A 17,543-nucleotide genomic window follows, 5' to 3' on the forward strand; every position below is an offset into this window, starting at 1 on the left:
ATAACTGACCTTGCAAACAGATCCAGAAGAAATAATTTAAAAAATTATAGGGCTATTTGAAAGCCAGGATCAGGAAAAGAGCCTAGACTTCATTTTTCAAGAAATAATACAGCAGGGGGAGTCTAGGTGGCGCAGTGACTAGAGCACTGGCCCTGGAGTCAGGAGTACCTGAGTTCAAATCCAGCCTCAGACATTTAATAATTACCTAGCTGTGTGGCCTTGGGCAAGTCACTTAACCCCAATGCCTTGCAAAAAAAACTGAAAAAAAAGAAAAAATACAGCAAAATTGCCCTGAGATCCTAGAAGTAGAGGGTAAAATAGAAATTGAGAGAATTCATCAGTCACCTTCTGAAAGAGATCCCCAAAGAAAAAATTCCAGAAATATTATAGCCAAATTCCAAAACTCCTAAATCAAAAAGAAAATTCTAAAAGCTGCCAGAAACAAACAGTTCAACTACCGAGGCTCCATAGTCAGGATTACACAGGATCTTGCAGCATCTACCTTAAGGGCTCATAGGGATTGGAATATGATATTCCAGAAGGAAAAATATCTTGGTTTACAACCAAGAATCAACTACCCAGCAAAACTGAACATCCTCTTTCAGGAGAAAAGATGGACTTTCAATGAAACTAGGGACTTTCAAACTTTTCTATTGAAACAAGCAGAGCTGAACAGAAAGTTTGATCTCCGAGTACAGGATGCTGGTGAACCATAGAGGGGGGTGGAAGAGAAGGACTAACTATGAGGATCTTAATGATATTGAACTGTTTATATTCCTGCATGGGAAGAAGATATTGATAACTCCTATGAACTTTCTCATTTATAAGAGCTGTTAAAAGGAGCATATGTAGACAGGGCACAGGAAGTAGCGGAATATACTGGTATAATATAGTAAAAATATGGAGTCAATGAGTGATAAAGGAAAGTACTGGGAGGAAGAGAAAGGAGAGTCCGAAGAGTGGGGTGTCCCAGAACCTAGACAGAAGAGAGTATCAGGAATGAGACAATGATCAACTGGGTCAAAAGATGGAAGAGTTCAAGGAATAGAGACCATTGGAGAGAGCCATTTCAGTAAGATAATAAGGTTGGAAGCCAAACTGTAAAAGATTAGGAATAGAGTGAGGGAATCAAAAGTGGAGGCATCTATTGTAGACACTCTTTTCAAAGAGTTTTAGCTATAAAGGACAGAAAAAAATAGAACAATAGTTATAAGGGATGGAAGGATCAAGAATGAAGGTTTGGTTTTTTTTTCATAATAAAAGTCATGAACATGTTTGTTGGAAGTAGGAAATAGACTAATAAAGCCAACAGAGCATTTGAAAATAAGTGAAAGAGTAGAGATGCCGGGGCAGGGTTATGTGGGTGTGTGTGTGTGTGTGTGTGTGTGTGTGTGTGTGTGTGTGTGTGTGAGGGTGGCAGTCTATTGGGGGAGATGATATGGAATGGGATTGTTTTAGCAGGTAGAGGGCTAACCTTAGTTAAGGAGTAAGGCTACTTCACCACATGAAATGGAGGTAAAGGGGGAGAAAGGCACCCCAGTGATAGGTGACTAGGAAAAGGAGGGAAGAGGTAAAATATCAGGCAAGATGCCCTACACCCTCTTTTCAATTTCAATATGTTTTGCTTGTACAGAAGCATATTTTAGTGCTGTTTTGTTGTTTTTCCTCCTCTTAGCTTCTCCTTTATTTCTTTAGATTTGCATTCCCAATCTATTGTTCTTCCTTGCTTCTTTTTTTTTCTCTAGTCTACATAGTATATGTGTTACCTCCTTATAGTTCAGTAATGTCATCATTGAAGTATAGTAACAAGGCAGGTGTATACAACTCTGGGTCCATGTTAAGTTGCTCGAACTCTTGATCCTCATCCAGAATCCCATTTTGCTCCAGGGTCTTGTCCATATAAAGGCTGACACCATTATATTTCCAAGTATAGCTGGCAGCATGATCATTATAGGGGAGATAACGGTGTAGGATTTCCCACATGTTCTGCAGTTCCCCCACCTCCAGAGTCTGCTCCTGGGAAGTGAGTGTGTTGATGATACAAACGAGCCAGGTCTTGGAGGAGAGCAGCCCCACCTTGTACTGGGACTACCTCCTCCACCAGGGCTGACCAAAGACATTGGCCCAGTCCCAGCGCAGCAGCTGCGGGGGCATGTGCAGGAAGCGCCCCCGGGGGGTGAAGTACTTCGGGCAGCCGGTCAGCATGTCTATGTGCCTTTGGATATCTCCAGTTCTGGGGTCGAATCAATGGTCTTCCTTGCTTCTTTAGTGAGATTTGCCATTGCAGAATTCCAGTTTTTCTATTCTTTCCATTATTTATTTTATGTGTCTTGCAAGGCAATAGGGTTAAGTGGCTTACCCAAGGCCACACATCTAGGTAATTATTAAGTGTCTGAGGCCAGAATTGAACTCAGCTCCTCCTGACTCCAGGGCCAGTGCTCTCTCCACTGTGCCACCTAGCCACCTATCTGCCCATTATTTTTACTTTTGTTAGGCCCTAATTATGCTCTCATAATTCTCACTTCTCTTTTGTACCACTCAGGAATAATGTGGTGTTGTTTTGTGTTCTCTCAATCCACAGGGTCCTCTGTCTCATTAGTATTAGATAATTTTCCTTTGTTTTTCAGTATTTTTCAAAGGTGCCTGAACTCATTTTCTAGATAAGGAGGTCATATTTCCCTGTTGATTGTTATTTTCCCTGCTGATTTATCTGCTTAGATTCAAGGTTTTCTTCTTCCTGAGATCTTTGATAATTTCAACTTTGGTTTTTTTTTTAGTTTTGTTTTTTTCCCTATTCATTTTTTTTTTTGGTTTTTTTGCAAGGCAATGGAGTTAAGTGGCTTGCCCAAGGCCACACAGCTAGGTAATTATTAAGTGTCTGAGGCCAGATTTTAACCCAGGTACTTCTGACTCCAGGGCCGGTGCTCTATCCACTGCGCCACCTAGCCGGCCCCCTATTCACTTTTGACATCTCTTCTATTGGGATCTCAAAGTGTCTCATCTCCTCCACTGGAAAATTCACAGGTCACCAACACAGATCCTTCAGAGGCTCCCTCTCTGGCTCCTTCTGTTCTTCAGTTCTTTGGCCTGGCCCTTCATGGAGCTTATGCCACATGATTGTCTCTCTTGGTGATAACAACTCAGAACTTGGCAATACTGATGCTATAGAATTGCATTCTCCAGCAGGCTCTATTCCTAAAGGGCTATAAGTCATATTAGAGGTCACAGATGAGGAAAACTTCCACACCATGGAAAGAAGGAGAGTGAACTGGAGTGTCAAGATCATTAAGCTCATCCAATTTTTGTTTAACTTCTTTTGGATTCTGGGTATCCTAGACCTTAGGAACAACTTAAGTTGGTTTATCTTTGGTACATAATTTCTATTGTAGAGTGGTTTCAGAGGACATGAGGATCAGAGAAAATATCTAGTCTTCCATCCCAATAGGTAACATTTATATAGAACTTTAAGGTTTGAAAAGTGACCTGCATATATTATTTGATTCTCACTACTGCTTGAGAGGCAGATTCTATTATAATACCCATTTTATAAATGAAGAAAACTGGGTCACACAATTAATCAATGTCAAATTCAAGTCTTCCTGGCCTTGGGCCAACACTATCCAGAGTCTCTCAGATGACATCTATATAGCATTTTATGATATGGCATAGCCCTGTGATTAGGTAACACAAATCTTATTCCTATTTTAAGCTTAAATATGTCTAGTGATTAAATGATTCATCCAAGATTATAAGATATAAGAACTAACATTCACACCTAGGTTTTCTGAACCAGGAAACCAGGTCCGAAAGTTATATCAAGGTCCTAGTGATTACTAAGAAGAAATAGAAAGAAGGAAGAAAATTAGTTTACAACTTATATTTACTTTTCCTCTGCTTCTAAACCCAACATGGGCTATGCCTTGCTATACTTTAAGGTCTAAATCAAGTATCACCTTGTCTTGAAAGCTCTACTGATAATACTAAAGTTCTTTCCCTTTTATCAAGTGAAAGGGTAGATCTTATTAAGCTTCTTCCTTTTTGCTCTGGTTGAAAATTAGCAAAACCAACAATAATAATATAGAATCTATGATGAGGGGCGGCTAGGTGGCGCAGTGGATAAAGCACCAGCCCTGGAGTCAGAAGTACCTGGGTTCAAATCTGGCCTCAGACACTTAATAATTACCTAGCTGTGTGGCCTTGGGCAAGCCACTTAACCCCATTGCCTTGCAAAAAATAAAAATAAATAAATGAATCTATGATGAGTACCAAATATTCATTGTTACAAAAAAGGGCTACATTACATAAAACAAAAGATCAATTTTTAAAATCTGTTTTAAAAGGACTTCTGGTCAAGATGGAAGAGAACAGGCACAGTTATAAAATCTCCTGATCTTTCCCCATATATGATATGAAACAAACCTCTTAACAGAAATCCGATCAACAAAACCCAGAATGAAAAGCCAGGAGAAAGAAGATCTACCACAGCATTTCTTCCAAAATTGTGGGTGAGTCTGGGTGCAGAGGGCAGAATCTGCCAAGAGCATGGGACTAGTGAGAGCTTGAGAGCCTGGATCAGTGGCGGATTAGCCTGATTAGCTGCTGGGCTGGAGTCCCAGAGACTGAGGGCCTGGGAACCAGACCTGCTCAATCAGCAGCAGGGCTAGAGCCCAGTCGATCACGGGGGCTTGGGTCGACTAGGGAGCAGAGGCATTGGTGGTGGCACTGACCATCTGGAGCTTGCTAGCAGGGCTAGAGGGAGAGTTCTGGTGCGGGAGAGCTGCGGACACCATCCCTGGGCTCCTCTGGTCAGAAGGAACTCAGAGTCCACACCTCCATTGCAGCTGAAGCTTGTTCCCAGAACAAACACAATGACAGCCCACCTCAGCCCCAGGCTAAAGCCAAGCAGCAGAACCAGCTCAGCTGTGAACAGGGACAGGGATGACCTCACTCCAGAGTAGAGCCCACCAGTGATCAATGATAAAAGTATTCTACAGCTTCAAGGGAGTAGGCCTCAATCAAGGTCACAGACACTACAGAGAAAGCAACCAGAACCCCCTACTGGCCAGCTGGAGATGTTGCACTCAGTGAGTAAAAGCCTCTAGGGATCCAAACACCAAACCTCTGTGAACCAGCCCCTCCCCAACACAAGGTCTTAGCAAAATGAAGAAAGGCCAGCGGTAAGGTGGATCCATGGAAAAATTCTTGGAAGGAAAAGACCCTAACTCAGAGAGACCTAGAACCTCTGAGAAGAAAATGAGCTGGTCTCCAGAACAGAAAGACTTCCTTGAAGAAATAAGGAAGGAGTTTAAAAATCAATTGGAAAATTTGGGAAAAGAAACCCAAGATAAGATTAACACCTTGCAACAAGAAAATAAATCATTGGAAAATGCAATTGGACAGATACAAAATGAGAATAATTCTCTCAGATCCTCAATTGGACAAATACAAAATGAGAATAATTCTCTCAGATCCTCAATTGGGCAAATGCAAAAAGAAAATAACTCTCTTAAAACCTCAATTGGTCAAATGGAAAACGCTTTCAAAAATAGAATTGATCAATTGGAAAAGGAGTTGCAAAAGGTAAATGAAGAAAACTCCTCCCTAAAAAAAAGAATGGAGTCTGCAGAAATTTAATGACTTCATGAGACAGCAAGAGTCTGTTAAACAAAACCAAAAAATAAAAAAAAAATAGAAGAAAATGTAAAATGCCTCATCAGCAAAGCCACTGACCTCGAGAATAGATCAAGAAGGGACAACCTGAAAATTGTTGGTCTTTCTGAAAACATTGAAGAGAAAAAAAGCCTGGACTTAATATTACAGGATTTAGTGATGGAAAATTGCCCTGATATCGTAGAACCAGAGGGCAAAATAGTTGTTGAAATAATACATCGATCCCCTCTGGAAAAAGATCCTAAACACCAAGGAATGTTGTGGCCAAATTCCAGAACTATCAGATAAAAGAGAAAATCCTGCAAGCAGCCAGAAAGAAACAACTTAAATACCCAGGCACCACAGTAAGGATTATGCAGGACCTGGCTGCACCAACATTAAGGGATCTAAGGGCCTGGAACAAGATATTCTGAAGAGCAAGGGAGCTTGGAATGCAGCCAAAAATTCATTATCCGGCAAAACTAAGCCTTCTTTTTCAGGGGAAAATATGGACATTTAATGAAATGGAAGAATTCCAAAAATTCCTGATAAAAAAAACCAGAGCTAAAAAGAAAATTTAGACATCATGACTTCAAACAGGATGTCCAAGAGACACATGAAAAAGATTTTTTAAAAAAAGGAGGGGGTAAAGAAAAAAAACTGCTATCAAATAAGATGAAACTGGCTATATCCCAGCATGGGGAAAAGAGTCTCATAACTCTTGAGAACCGTAACTCTATCAGAGAGAATATATTTAGCCAGAAGTGATGGGCACTCATGACTTATCCATGGGTATCCATGCTACCCAATGGGATGATACCCAATGGGTATCCATGCTACCCAATGGGATGAAACTGGCTATGTCCCTACTTGGGTGAAAGACTCTAATAACTCTCAAGAATTGTAACTCTATTAGAGAGAATATACTTAGCCAGAAGTGATGGATACTCAGAATTTTCTATGACTCAGAATGATTTAAAAACACTTCCTCCTTAAAAAGTGGGACAGGAAGGAGACAATAGAAGGGAGGGGATTGAATGGGGTAAATCTCATTACATAAAAAGGTAAAAAGGACATGTGGTAATAGAGGGGAAGATGGGAGGAGAGGAGAAACACCTTAATCTTCCTCTCATCAGACTTGGCTTAAAGTTAACTTACACACACACTCAGTTAACTTAAAAAACAACTTACCTTTCTAGTATTAAAAGGGGGAAAGGGGAGTGGGTGATGGAGACAGGGAGGAGAAGAAAAAGGGGAAATAACAGAAGGAAGAGAAGGGAAAAAAGGAAAGGGGAAAGAAAGGGGAGGGGTGGATATAGGAGGGCAAACATACTGAAGGGAATGGTATTCAGAAACAAAATACTTGGAATCACAGATAAAGGGAAAAAAGGGGGGAATACAAACAGAGGGAAGATAGCATGGAGGGCAATAAAGAATTAGTAATTATAACTTTGAACGTGGATGGGATGAACTCTCCCTTAAAACATAAGTGGATAGCACAGTGGATTAAAAACCAGAATCCTACAATATGCTGCTTACAAGAAACTTATATGAAGCAGAGAGATATATAGAGAGTAAAGGTAAAAGGTTAGAGCAAAATACATTTTGCTTCAGCTGCTTAGTAATCCTTATCTCAGACAAAGCAGCTGCAAAAATAATAGTGTTAAAAGAGATAAGGAAGGAAACTATATCTTCCTAAAAGGTACCATAGATAATACAGTTATTTCAATACTGATTATGTATGCACCAAATGGGACAGCATCCAAATTCTTAGAAGAGAAACTGAAAGAACTACAGGAAGACACAGACAGCAAAACTCTACTAATGGGAGACCTCAACCTCCCACTCTCAGATTCAGATAAATCAAATCATAAAATAAACAAGAAAGAAGTTAAGGAGGTAAATAGACTGTTAGAAAACCTAGATATGATAGACTTATGGAGGTAATTGAATGGGGATAGAAAGGAATATACCTTTTTCTCTGCAGTACATGGCACTTATACAAAAATTGACCTTATACTAGGGCATAAAAACCTAATAATAAATTGCAGAAAGGCAGAAATAGTGAATACATCTTTCTCAGATCACAATGCAATAAAAATGATATGCAATATAGAGCCACGGAGATATAGGCCCAGAAATAATTGGAAACTGAATAACATCATTTTAAAGAATGAGTGTATGAAACAACAAATTATACAAAGAATTATTTTGTCCTAGAAGAGAATAATGAAACAACATACCAAAACCTATGGGATTCACTCAAAGTGGCTGTCAGGGGATATATTATATCATTAAATGCTTACATGAATAAATTAGAGAAAGAAGAAATCAATGAACTAAATATGCAACTAAAAAATTAGAGAAAGAACAAATTAAAAACTCTCAATTAAATACCAAATTAGAAATTCTAAAAATTAAAGGAGAAACTAATAAAATCAAAAGCAAAAAAACTACAGAATTAATAAATAAAACCAAGAGTTGTTTTTATGAAAAAAACAATAAAATTGATAAACCTCTGGTCAATTTGATTAAAAAAAGAAAGAAGAAAACCAAATTGCTAGTATCATAAGTGAAAAAAGGTGAACTCACCACCAATGAGGAAGGAATTAAAATAATAATTTGGAATTATTTTGCCCAACTCTATGTCAATAAATTTGACAGTCTAAGTAAAATGGACAAATATAAGTTGCCCAGGTTAAATGAAGAGGAGATTAAATACCTAAACAACCCTATCTAAGAAAAAAGAAATTCAACAAACCATCATTGAATTCCCTAAGAAAAAAAAAATCTCTCAGACCTGTTAGATTCACAAGTAAATTCTACCAAACATTTAAGGAACAATTAGTTCCAATTCTATATAAACTCTTTCTATGACACCAATATGGTGCTGATGCCTAAACCAGGAAGAGTTAAAACAGAGAAAGAAAATTATAGACCTATCTCCCTGATGAATATAGATGCAAAAGTCTTAAATAAAATCTTAGCAAAACAATTACAACAAGTTATCACTCGGATATTACATTTTGACCAAGTAGGATTTATCCCAGGAATGCAGGGTTGGTTCAATGTTAGGAAAACTGTAAGTATAGTTAATTATATCAACAGCAAACCTATTAGAAATTATATGATTATATCAATGGATACTGAAAAAGCTTTTGAAAAAATACAGCACCCATTCCAACTAAAAACACTAGAGAGAGCGTAGGAATGAATAGACTGTTCTTTAGAATAATAACAATATCTATCTGAAACCATCAACAAGTAACGGGGATAGGCTAGGGGCATTCCCAATAAGATCAGGAGTGAAACAAGGGTGCCCGTTATCACCACTACTATTCAATATTGCATTAGAAATGTTAGCTTCAGCAATAAGAGAAGAAAAAGAAATTGAAGGAATTAGAATTGGGAAGGAAGAGACAAAAAATTCTCACTCTTTGAAGATGACGTGATGGTTTACCTAGAGAATCCCAAGAAATCATCCAAAAAACTACTGGAAACAATTAGCAATTTTAGCAAAGTTGCAGGATATAAAATAAACCCTCATAAATCCTCAACTTTTCTATATTGACTAGCAAGATACAGCAGGAAGAGCTAGAAATAGAAATCTCATTCAAAGTAACCTCAGACAATATAAAATACTTGGGAGTCTATTTGCCAAGACAGACTCAGAAACTTTTTGAAATCAATTACAAAACACTTCTCACACAAATTAAATCAGATTTAAATAACTGGGCAAATATCAACTGCTCATGGACAGGTAGAGCTAATATAATAAAAATGTCAATTCTACCAAAACTAAACTACCTGTTTAATCCACTACCAATCAAAATTCCAAAAAATTACTTTAATGAGTTAGAAAAAGTTGTAAGTAAATTCATATGGAGAAATAAAAAGTCAAGAATTTCCAGGGATTCAATGAAAAAAAGTACAAAAGAAAGTGGCTTAGCCCTACCTGATCTAAAATTATATTATAAAGCATCAGTCATCAAAACTGTCTGGTATTGGCTAAGAAATAGAGTGGTCGACCAGTGGAATAGATGCCTCGCTGAGTGCCCTGAGGGCTGGTTTTCACGAGTTGCACTGGCAGAGGTCCCCCCACTGATCTTCCAAGTTGTGCCCGGTGCTCCCCGGGATATAGGTCAGGAAACTGCCACTGCTTCTGTGAGCCATGGCTCTCAGCACCCTGGGGCTGCCTCCAGGAGGCTGAAGTTCCTTCACTCTGGTGGGTAGCCCCTCTAACCCAGTGGAACTGATCCTTTCAGCTATTGTCCAGGTAGATTTCCTTGGTCTGGAGAGCTGTCTCACTGGATCCCTCCGTAGGTTCTGTCTCTGGAAAATTTAGTTAGAGTCCTTATCTTATGAGTTTTGAGAGAGAGAGAGCACCTAAGAGAGACTCTTCTCCTGTAGACATCTTGGCTCCACCCTGATTACATTAAATTAAAGCTTTTGCACAGACAGAACCATTGTAACCAAGATCAAAAGAAATGTAGTAAACTGGGAAACAATATTTACAACTGATGTTTCTGACAAAGGACTCATTTCTAAAATATACAGAGAACTGAGTCAAATTTAAAAAGCAAAGCCATTCCCCAATTGACAAATGGTCAAAGGATATGCAAAGGCAATTTAAGATGAGGTAATCAAAGCAATCCATAGTCATATGAAAAATTGCTCTAAATAATTACTTATTAGAGAAATGCAAATTAAAACTTCTCTGAGGTACCACCTCATACCTCTTAGACTGGTCAACATGACCAGAAAGGATAATGAACATTGTTGTAAGTGTTGTGGGAAATCTGGGACACCATTACATTGTTATGGAGCTGTGAACTCATCCAACCATTCTGGAGAGCAATTTGGAACTATGCCCAAAGAGCAACAAAAATGTACATACCCTTTGATCCAGCAATACCACTACTGGGTCTATACCCTGAGAGATGATGAAGAATGATTAAAACATCACTTGTTCAAAAATATTTATAGCAGCCTTGTTTGTGGTGGCAAAGAATTGGAAATCAAGTAAATGTCCTTCAATTGGGGAATAGCTTAGCAAACTATAGTATACATATGTCATGGAACACTATTGTTCTATTAGAAACCAGGAGGGATGGGAATTCAGAGAAGCCTGGAGGGATTTGCATAAACTGATGCTGAGTGAGATGAGCAGAACCAGAAAAAGCACTGTATAGCCTAACAGCAACATGGGAGTGATGATCAACCTTGACGGACTTGCTCATCATCAGTGCAACAACCAGGAACAATTTGGGGCTATCTGCAATGGAGAATACCTTCTGTATCCAGAGAAAGAACTGTGGAGTTTGAACAAAGACCAAAGACTATTACCTTTAATATGGGGGGGGGGGGGAAACCTGATATCTTATTGTCTGATCTTGCTATCTCTTATACTTTATATTTCTTCTTTAAGGATATGATTTCTCTCTCATCACATTCAATTTGGATCAATGTATATCATGGGAACAATGTAAAGGCTGACAAATTGCCTTCTCTGGGGGGGGGGAGGGAAGTAAGATTAGGGGAAAAATTGTAAAATTCAAAATAAAATCTTTATTTAAGAAATCTATTTAAGGGGCAGCTAGGTGGCGTAGTGGATAAAGCACCAGCCCTGGAGTCAGGAGTACCTGGGTTCAAATCTGGTCTCAGACACTTAATAATTACCTAGTGTTGTGGCATTGGGCAAGCCACTTAACTTCGTTTGCCTTGCAAAAACCTAAAAAAAAATCTATTTAAAAAGAACTCAGCACTTCTTATGAACTTTGATTCTAGATTTTTTTGTTCTGTAGAATGGAAATATTAATTTCATTACATAACAGATTCCCTTAAGCCTCAATGTCACTGCCTTGGCTTATCTTAAGCAACATCTGAGGGTGGAAGGTACCCAAGAACTAATAGGCTGAGGGTGTAATATCTATTTAGAGTAGAATGATTTCTTGGTGTTGACATAATTAAGCAGGAAATGAGATTCTATGATCCAGGTCTCAGGCACAGCTCCCTAGGCAGGATCTCCGAGTCCATGAACACTTTACCTACCTGAATACCTGCCATAAATACCAATGTTTCAATCTCTGTTTATTTACATAATTACTTTCTCTGATCTTTCTGTTCGTTCGTCTTATACACCACTTATAGGGAAGAGTTTGGGATTTTTGTTGGCACTGACAAAACTTCAACACAGATCATAACTCAGTCAATCAATAAACATTTATATTATCCCTGAGTGTTGGACACACATTGGTGATACACACACCCATGCACACATAAAAGATAAAAAAATGGTCCATGCCCTTGAGAACCCATGCCAATGGTCCTATGCCCCATTAGCTTCTTTTTTTAAAAAAAATTCTAATTTTTAATTTTTTTCCCCATTAGCTTCTTCTTTTTTTAGGTGGTTATTTTTTGTTGTTGTTGCAAGGCAAATGGGGTTAAGTGGCTTTCCCAAGGCCACACAGCTAGGTAATTATTAAGTGTCTGAGGCTGTATTTGAACTCAAGTATTCCTGACTCCAGGGCCGGTGCTCTATCCACTGTGCCACCTAGCTTCCCCCCCCATTAGCCTCTAATGGGAGAAAAAATCTAGTAGTGTTTGGGTCCATACAAGTAATGAACAGAGCAGATGGAAAGTGGCACCAAGAGAAAAGTTCTTAGAAACTGGGGAAAGGGGAGCCAAGAAAGGCTGCTGACAGTGTGTGTGTGTGTGGGGGGGGGATTTGAGCTATGTCTTAAAGGAAAATAAGGAGACAGGTGTGGGGGGGCCCTGACCCACCACCTAGCTTCCTTCAAGGGCCAACAGGACACCTTCCCCAACCCCTCCTCATACCAGCATCTTCCCTTTCTAATGATTTCCCATTTAAGCTGTTTATAATTCATGTGTTCTCTATTTGTTAGCATGTTGCCTCTTCATTAGAGAGCAAGCTCCTTGAAGGCAAGGATTGTCTTTTGTCTCTGAGCACGGAGCCTGCACACAGGAAGAGATGAATAAATATTTAATGAATAGCAAAGCATTCCAGGAATGGGGACAGTCAGTGAAAAGGCACAGGCAGGAGAAATTCCATTCCTGCTAGTGGAGCAGGCTTGTAGAGAGCCATGAGGGGAGTCTGGAAAAGGAGGGATTGGAAGGTTTTGTAATAGTAGCCTATTATTCTTGTGATACATAATCTTAAAGACCAAAGTCAGTGTTATAGGTATTTATGTTTTAAAATTAATTTGTTTGTTTGGATTTTTTTGGGCAAGGAAATGGAGTTAAGTGACTTGCTCAAGGTCACACAGCTAGGCAATTATTAAGTGTCTGAAGCCGAACTTGAGCTCAGGTCCTCCTGACTCCAGGGTCAGTGCCATCCACTGCACCACCTAGCTGCCCCTTTTAAAATTAATTTGTTTCTAATGAGGGGCAAGCATTTTGGGAAGAGGCAGAGGAGGTCAGAAATATCCAGGCTTTCCAGATTTTCTCCACAAACAGACAGAAAATTAGCAAGAAATGAATGCAGAGAAGCAAACATAAAAAGGGGTAAAGGGGAATAAAAAAAGGGATAACTTTAGAGGACCTATGGGGCTGAGGTTTGGCTTGAGTTCCTCTCTGCCCTAAGTACCCTACAATTTTTCATCTAAAGAATTGCAGAGGGAAGACTGACAGATCCCCATTATTTCTGGAAGCCAGGCCCTGTGGTGATGACTGAAGATGATAGTGGACTGAGGACTGGGGGGTTAGGAGGAACAAGCAGGTGCCCTCAGGACAAGAACATTTTCAGGACAGCTTGTCTGGGGGCTCTACCCCTGACTTGGAAAGGTGAAGGGTTCCTGATGAGTTAGGAGAACCTGAGGCCTAGAGCAACATGACATACAATTTACGATTAAAATCTCATTGTAATAATCAATTGCCGAAAATAAGGAAAAATAAAAATGAGTAAGCCAAGGAAAAATAACCCATCCATTGATAATTACTTTGGTATAAAAGATCTGGGTTCATATTCAGAAAAAGATAGCAAGGTTAAAATGTCTCTCGTCTAAAAAGAGTTGTTGGAAGAACTTCAAAAGTAATTCAAAACTCAAATAAGAGAGGTTGAAGAAAATTAGGAAAAAAAATAAAAACAATCCAATAATATTCTGAAAAGAAAGTTAACCAGGTGGAAAAAGAAGTCCAGCATCTCAAGGAAGAAAATGAACTTCTTGAAAACTAGAACTGGACAAGAGGAAGTGAATGACATTAAATAAAACAAGAAAAAAAGGAAGAGAATCTTAAAACATCTCATTACAAAAACTAGATCTAGAGAACAGATGTAGTAGAGACAATCTAAGAATTGTCAGATTACCTGAAAATTGCTATTAAAAAAAAGCATATGGACATAATTTTACAAGAAAGTATAAAGAAAATTGTCCTGAAAGTTCTAGAACAAGAGGATAAATCTACCATTCACCACCTGAAAGTGATCCCAGGACAAGCCCTTACAGGAATGTCACAGTCAAGTTTCAAAACTCCCCGGTTAAGGAGAAAATATTGCAAACAACAAGAACAACAATTTAAATACTATGGAAATAGCCAGAATTTCACAAGACCAAGCAATTTCTACTCTAAAACACAGTAGGTTTCGGAACATTATATGTCAAAGAGCAAAAGAGCCCGGCTTGCATCCAAGAAAAACTTTGCCAGAAAAGTTGAGTATAACTCTGATTGGGGAAAAAAAAATGGTAAAAGGTTAATACCTGTTCTGATCCTGGGCAAGGCCATATGCTGGTTCCCCCACCCAAGGTCCCCCATCACCTTTGTATGAACTTGGATGTTTTTGTGCGTGCCCGATACTTCCTCCAGGAACTAGCCGTTCTTGGAGGATAAATCTTGGGAGAGTTGGCTACCCGCCCAGAGGTTCAATGTTCAATTAATTTCAGAACCTTGGCCTTGAGTCTTCCCAGGTCATGCACGTACTCTTCTCATGTCCTGGTTAAGTGCCAAAAAAAGCTTATATAAGCCTATTGGCAATGTGCCACCTTCATCTGGGACCCCTTAAAAGTCCCTAACATTGGCCAGCCCCTCAGAGTTTTGCCCATGGAAAAGGATGCTTTGCTTGGGACATTTTCCCAATCCTGACTCTGAAAGGCTGTGATTTGGATCTCCCCAGCCACTGTGGATTCAGATGTTGTTGCTCCCCTGATTGTTGATGTTTTCTTTTAATATCTATCTTTATGTAGGCTTTGCTCTTCTTTTTATTATACTGGAACTTATTGGTTACTTTTGCTGTAAAACTGATTTATTTCTACCTTTTTTATAATCACTTTATGTTTTGTTTTGTTTTGTTGGTGCAAACGTGTCATTTTGTAGGAGTGAATAGAAACTAAAACTCCTTAATCAAACAAATGGCTAATTTACAAACCAGAAAACTTTTAGATATTTGTAACAAATAGACTAGAACTTAATGGAAAATTTAATGGAAAACATCCAGAAGAAATATAAGGAAAACTAAAGACTAATTATAAGGCACTCATTAAAGTCAATTGTTCACTTCCATTTGATGTTTATCCTTTGTTCTAGAAGATGACCACAGCATCAGGGAGGTGATCTATGACATGCACCTGTGAGTGAGGAGGGGCTTGGCCAACTTGACCAGCCTCACTTTCTCCTTCAAAGCCATCTGGGTCCAGTGGTCAGGTATAAATCAGGACGACTGGAGATGGCCCTGGATGCAAGGCAATCAGGGTGAAGTGACTTGCCCAAGGTCACACAGCTAGTATGTGACAAGTGTCTGAGGTCAAATTTGAACTCAGGTCCTCCTGACTTCAGAGTGGTGTTCTATCCACTGCACCATCTAGATGCCTCTACTTCTTATACATACAGATATATATATATATATATATATATATATATATATATATGAAAATGTTATCTATATTCTTAAGCTATCATTCCTAAGGTAATTTGAAAGAAAGGTTGGGGTTGAGTTGTGCATGATGGAATGATTCTAAGAAACAAAATGGGTAGGAAAAGGTAAAAGGGAACAATTTTGTGATAAAAATGGGGCATGAAAGGAAGAATACAAAGGAGTCAAGTGGGCTAGAGAGAGCTGGAAATATTGAAATGTTAGTCTCATTTGAGTTGAAGAGGAAATGATATGTATACATCTGGGTTTAGAAGTCTTCTGAGGATGAAGAGAAGTGAGAAAATTGGGGGAGCAATTAGAGATTTTTTGGAGAGGGTATGAATTGAGATGGGACTGTGGGAGGAGGAAATGGGGGTGGCATTTGGAGAGGTGGGTAGAAGGGTTGGGTGAGGAAAATAAGGGAGCAAGAATAATATTAAAAAAGAGAGAAAAAAATAGGGAGTAAAAATAAGTGGCAGGAAATTTCCAAACAGTAATTACAACTTTGTGAATGGAATTTATAACACTTCTCTTTGTGGTGGCAAAAAACTGAAAATTTCAGAGATCCCCATCAATTGGGAAACGACTGAACAGGTTGTGATAGAATAGAACTGCTTTAAGGAATGAAGAACTCAAGTATCTTAGAAAGGTCTGGCTGAAGATCTAAATGAGCAACCAAGAGCATGTTGGAAATGGCAACAGCACGATTGTTTTAAGAACTGCTTTGAGGGGGTTGCTAGGTGGTGCAGTGGATAAAACACCGGCCTTGGAGTCAGGAGTACCTGGGTTCAAATCCAGTCTCAGACACTTAATAATTACATAGCTGTGTGGCCTTGGGCAAGCCACTTAACCCTGGTTGCCTTGCAAAAACCTAAAAGAAAAAAAAAAAACTACTTTGAGTAATTAAATAATTTTTGACTATAATAAATACACAAAGAAAAAGGACATATGAAGAAAGATGCTGTGGGAAATTATAAGATGTTTGGTTTCCACAGGATATAAGAGGAGAACAAAGGCTAGAGTTCTGGGTTATTGGTTAAACTGAAAGGCTAAAAGGTGGAGTAAGACAAAAGGGGAGATGAAGGAATTAATCCTGACCTAAGGATACCAGACCTGCTCCTACTAGTCTGGCTTGACCTGGGCCCTGAATTTAGACAATTGTGCTTGCCTAATGAGGGCCATGACCTGACTGGTGGGGCTCAGGAACAGGGCGGGGGATCACGTTGAGAAGGGGTCTGGGGGTGGGCCATGATTAGATTGTACCCCTGACCATTGAGACCAAGGGCTGGCTTGGAGGGGAGGAGAAACCCTTGCAAATTGTATATAAGGTTGGACATTGTCCTAAGGGACTTTAATTACACTGGGGAAATTGCCCATTCCTGCAGAATGTTAACAAAAATTTTTATTATTATGGGCCATTTATAACAATAGTATCTGCATCCTGAAAAAGAGCTGGTAAATAGAAGTATGTATAGAATGATTTTACATGTATTTGTAAATATTTGTGTCTAAGGGTATCATGTCTGGGACCAGGAGGGAGAGGGAAGGAAAAAAAGGGGGGGAGGAAGAAATTTTTATGGTATCTCTTGCATATTTGGAGGGAATAGCAACTTGTACATGGTAAATTTTCACTTCCATGTGCAATCATTTTTTTTAGTATGAGGTGGAATGGAAATATTTTCTTTGGGAACTGAAAGTAGTTTTTAAAAAAATTCTAAGCATGAGGAATATAAACTTGGATAGAGAAATTATTGTGAATCAAAGGAGAACTTGCTTCTATATACAACAATTATTTTAAAAAAAGTAAAACTTTAAGCAAAAATAGATAAAAGAAAGAACAGAAGGCTGTGGAGAGCATAATGAAACTGGTCTCATGGAAAACAGGAACATTTTTAAATGGGCCAACAGGCATCTGACCCTGGCTGGGAGAGGCCTGGGCACGATCATAAATACTTGGCTCTAGAAGCACCAGGACCATGCCCGCCTTCAAGGGGTTTCCCTTCGAATGAGAGAAAAACAGTCTACGCAA

Source organism: Macrotis lagotis, chromosome 6 (assembly GCF_037893015.1).
Source record: "Macrotis lagotis isolate mMagLag1 chromosome 6, bilby.v1.9.chrom.fasta, whole genome shotgun sequence".
NCBI lineage: Eukaryota > Metazoa > Chordata > Mammalia > Peramelemorphia > Peramelidae > Macrotis > Macrotis lagotis.